Raw genomic sequence first — 5,000 nt, forward strand, 5'->3', positions numbered from 1 at the left:
ACAGCCTGGTGTCTTTAGGACAGCCTGGTGTCTTTAGGACAGCCTGGTCCATTCTGGAGATATCACGCTCTAATCCTGTTAACTCACTGGTTGTGTCCCAAATTACTCCCTATTCCCTAGATAGTGCCCTATAAGCTGTAGTCAAAAGTAGTGCACTATGTAGGGAATAGGGAGAGTGTTTGTTTTGTGCAGTTTTAGTATTTTAATATTTGACTTGAATCGATGTCATCTGAATTTACAATTCATCTTGCTGCAATGTTTTACACAGAACACTGAAGCATTTCTCTGTGAAATGATAATCTCTCTCTCTCTCTCTCACCCCTTCTCTCTCTACTGTACTCTCTCTCTCTCTCTCTCTGTCTCTCTCTCTCTCACCTCTTCTCTCTACCGTACTCTCTCTCTCTCTCTGTCTCTCTCTCTCTCTGTCTCTCTCTGTCTCCCTCTCTCTCTGTCTCTCTCTTTCCTCTCTCTGTCTCTCTCTCTGTCTCTGTCTCTCTGTCTCTGTCTCTGTCTCTGTCTCTCTCTCTCTCTCTCTCTCTCTCTGTCTCTCTCTCTTTCTCTCACCCCTTCTCTCTACCGTTCTCTCTCTCTCTCTCTGTCTCTCTGTCTCTCTCTCTGTCTCCCTCTCTCTCTGTCTCTCTCTCTCTCTCTCTCTCTTTCTCTCTCTCTCTCTCTCTGTCTCCCTCTCTCTTTGTCTCTCTCTCTCTTTCTCTCACCCCTTCTCTCTACCGTACTCTCTCTCTCTGTCTCTCTGTCTCTCTCTCTCTCTCTCTCTGTCTCTCTGTCTCTCTCTCTCTCTCTCTCTCTCTCTGTCTCTCTGTCTCCCTCTCTCTCTGTCTCTCTCTCTCTCTCTCTCTCTCTCTCTGTCTCTCTCTCTCTCTCTCTATCTCTCTCTCTCTGTCTCTCTCTCTCTTTCTCTCACCCCTTCTCTCTACCGTTCTCTCTCTCTCTCTCTGTCTCTCTGTCTCTCTCTCTGTCTCCCTCTCTCTCTGTCTCTCTCTCTCTCTCTCTTTCTCTCTCTCTCTCTCTCTGTCTCCCTCTCTCTTTGTCTCTCTCTCTCTTTCTCTCACCCCTTCTCTCTACCGTACTCTCTCTCTCTCTGTCTCTCTCTCTCTCTCTCTCTCTGTCTCTCTGTCTCTCTCTCTCTCTCTCTCTGTCTCTCTGTCTCTCTCTCTGTCTCCCTCTCTCTCTGTCTCTCTCTCTCTCTCTCTCTCTCTTTCTCTCTCTCTCTCTCTCTGTCTCCCTCTCTCTTTGTCTCTCTCTCTCTGTCTCTCACCCCTTCTCTCTACCGTACTCTCTCTCTCTCTCTCTCTGTCCCCCCCCTCCAGTACCGGGCTTCCCCTACTCAGCAGCCAGTGCTGCGGTGGCGGCCTACAGAGGGGCCCATCTAAGAGGTCGAGGGCGTACGGTCTACAACACATTCAGAGCAGCCGCACCCCCACCTCACATCCCCACATACGGAGGGTGAGTATCCCTCTCTTCTCTCTTTATATTCTCTTTCTGTCTTTATTTGTGTATACCTCGCTCCTCTTGTTCCCTTTGTCTCTCTCTCTATCTTCCTCTTTTCTCTCTTTCTTTCTCTCCTCCTCCTTTCTCCTTTCTCTCTTCCTCTCTCTTTCTTTCTCTCTCTCTCTAGTTCTTCTTCTCTCTTTCTCTCTGTTTCTCTCTCTAACTATCTCTCTCTGTGTCTGTATATGATGTGAAATGGGGTTTTCAGGATAGAGGACAGAAGCAGTGCATGCTGATCTTACCCCACCAGAGAAAGCCACCCCATAGCATGGGACCGGCCCAAAGACCTGACCTTGCACAGACTCCTGTGAGATGACCGTCAGTCTGGGCTGGGGGGTTCTGGGGGTTGTAGTGTTTGGTATGGAGTTGCCTCCGGACACTGATCTAAGGTCCATTGTGTACCCTCCTATTGGTTAGGGTTAGGATTGGGGGAAAGGGATCTGATCCTAGATCTGTGCTTAAGGGTAACTTCCACCCAGCGCTTAGATCTCTGCTGTCTTTGGATTTGGAGAGAGCCCCGCCTCCCCCGTGCACCCCCACACCCTCTCCCTCTTCCCCCTCTTCCCCCGTGCCCCCCCACACCCTCTCCCTCTTCCCCCTCTTCCCCCATGCACCCCCACACCCTCTCCCTCTTCCCCTCTTCCCCATGCACCCCCACACCCTCTCCCTCTTCCCACTCTTCCCCGTGCCCCCACACCCTCTCCCTCTTCCCTCGTACCCCCTATACCCTCTCCCTCTTCCCCATGACCCTCACACCCTCTCCCTCTTCCCGTGCCCCTACACCCTCTCCCTCTCCCTCTTCCCCATGCCCCCTACACCCTCTCTCTCTTCCCCGTGCCCCCTACACCCTCTCCCTCTTCCCCGTGTCCCCTACACCCTCTCCCTCTTCCCCTAGAGGATGATAGCTCTAACAGGGGGCCCTTTCTCCTCCCTGACCCCCATCCCTAGAGGATGATAGCTCTAACAGCCCCCTCATCCCCTAGAGGATGATAGCTCTAATAGTGCCCCCTCATCCCCTAGAGGATGATAGCTCTAACAGCCCCCACCCCCTCATCCCCTAGAGGATGATATCTCTAAAAGGCCCCACTCATCCCCTAGAGGATTGTAGCTCTAACAGCCCCCTCATCCCCTAGAGGATAATAGCTCTAACAGGCCCCTCATCCCCTAGAGGATGATAGCTCTAACATCCCCCCTCATCCCCTAGAAGATGATAGCTCTAACAGGCCCCCTCATCCCCTAGAGGATGATAGCTCTAACAGGCCCCCTCATCCCCTAGAGGATGATAGCTCTAACAGCCCCCCACTCCCATCCCCTAGAGGATGATAGCTCTAACAGGCCCCCTCATCCCCTAGAGGATGATAGCTCTAACAGACACCCCCTTATCCCCTAGAGGATGATGGCTCTAACAGCCCCCCTCATCCCCTAGAAGATGATAGCTCTAACAGGCCCCCTCATCCCCTAGAGGATGATAGCTCTAACAGGCCCCCATCCCCTGGAGGATGATAGCTCTAACAGGACCCCTCCCCCATCTCCCATCCCTAGAGGATGATAGCTCTAACAGGGCCCCCCTCATCCCCTAGAGGATGATAGCTCTAACAGGGCCCCCTCATCCACTAGAGGATGATAGCTCTAACAGACCACCCCCTTATCCCCTAAAGGATGATAGCTCTAACAGCCCCCCTCATCCCCTAGAAGATGATAGCTCTAACAGGCCCCCTCATCCCCTAGAGGATGATAGCTCTAACAGCCCCCTCCCCTCATCCCCTAGAAGATGATAGCTCTAACAGGCCCCCTCATCCCCTAGAGGATGATAGCTCTAACAGACCCCCCATCCCCTAGAGGATGATAGCTCTAACAGGGCCCCCCCTCATCCCCTAGAGGATGATAGCTCTAACAGCCCCCCGCATCACCTAGAGGATGATAGCTCTAACAGCCCCCTCATCCCCTAGAGGATGATAGCTCTAACAGCCCCCCTCATCCCCTAGAGGATGATAGCTCTAACAGGGCACCCCCTCATCCCCTAGAGGATGATAGCTCTAACAGCCCCCCTTCATCCCCTAGAGGATGATAGCTCTAACAGCCCCCCTCATCCCCTAGAGGATGATAGCTATAACAGCCCCCTCATCCCCTAGAGGATGATAGCTCTAACAGGGCCCCTCTCATCCCCTAGAGGATGATAGCTCTAACAGGGCCCCCCTCATCCCCTAGAGGATGATAGCTCTAACAGCCCCCTCATCCCCTAGAGGATGATAGCTCTAACAGGGCACCCCCTCATCCCCTAGAGGATGATAGCTCTAACAGCCCCCTCATCCCCTAGAGGATGTTAGCTCTAACAGGGCACCCCTCATCCCCTAGAGGATGATAGCTCTAACAGCCCCCCCTCATCCCCTAGAGGATGATAGCTCTAACAGCCCCCCTCATCCCCTAGAGGATGATAGCTCTAACAGCCCCCCTCATCCCCTAGAGGATGATGGCTATAACAGCCCCCTCATCCCCTAGAGGATGATAGCTCTAACAGCCCCCTCATCCCCTAGAGGATGATAGCTCTAACAGCTCCCCCCCTCATCCCCTAGAGGATGATAGCTCTAACAGCCCCCCTCATCCCCTAGAGGATGATAGCTCTAACAGCCCCCTCATCCCCTAGAGGATGATAGCTCTAACAGCCCCCCTCATCCCCTAGAGGATGATAGCTCTAACAGCCCCCCCTCATCCCCTAGAGGATGATAGCTCTAACAGCCCCCTCATCCCCTAGAGGATGATAGCTCTAACAGCCCCCTCATCCCCTAGAGGATGATAGCTCTAACAGCCCCCTCATCCCCTAGAGGATGATAGCTCTAACAGCCCCCTCATCCCCTAGAGGATGATAGCTCTAACAGCCCCCTCATCCCCTAGAGGATGATAGCTCTAATGAGGCCTAACAGCTCCCCCTCATCCCCTAGAGGATGATAGCTCTAACAGCCCCCCTCATCCCCTAGAGGATGATAGCTCTAACAGCCCCCTCATCCCCTAGAGGATGATAGCTCTAACAGCTCCCCCTCATCCCCTAGAGGATGATAGCTCTAACAGCCCCCTCATAGATGGATGATGATAGCTCTAACAGCCCCCTCATCCCCTAGAGGATGATAGCTCTAACAGCCCCCTCATCCCCTAGAGGATGATAGCTCTAACAGCCCCCCTCATCCCCTAGAGGATGATAGCTCTAACAGCCCCCCTCATCCCCTAGAGGATGATAGCTCTAACAGCCCCCTCATCCCCTAGAGGATGATAGCTCTAACATGCCCCCTCATCCCCTAGAGGATGATAGCTCTAACAGCCCCCTCATCCCCTAGAGGATGATAGCTCTAACAGCCCCCCTCATCCCCTAGAGGATGATAGCTCTAACAGCCCCCCTCATCCCCTAGAGGATGATAGCTCTAACAGCCCCCCTCATCCCCTAGAGGATGATAGCTCTAACAGCCCCCCTCATCCCCTAGAGGATGATAGCTCTAACA

General features: G+C 53.3%; 1 pseudogene; it reads left to right on the forward strand.

The window, feature by feature from the left end:
• LOC135568621 (RNA binding protein fox-1 homolog 1-like) overlaps positions 1-1,468 on the forward strand; it is a 49,273-nt pseudogene extending 47,805 nt beyond the window's left edge.
• The last annotated feature ends 3,532 nt before the right edge of the window (positions 1,469-5,000 follow it).

The sequence above is a fragment of the Oncorhynchus nerka genome, unplaced genomic scaffold (assembly GCF_034236695.1).
Source record: "Oncorhynchus nerka isolate Pitt River unplaced genomic scaffold, Oner_Uvic_2.0 unplaced_scaffold_1442, whole genome shotgun sequence".
Classification (NCBI taxonomy): Eukaryota; Metazoa; Chordata; class Actinopteri; order Salmoniformes; family Salmonidae; genus Oncorhynchus; species Oncorhynchus nerka.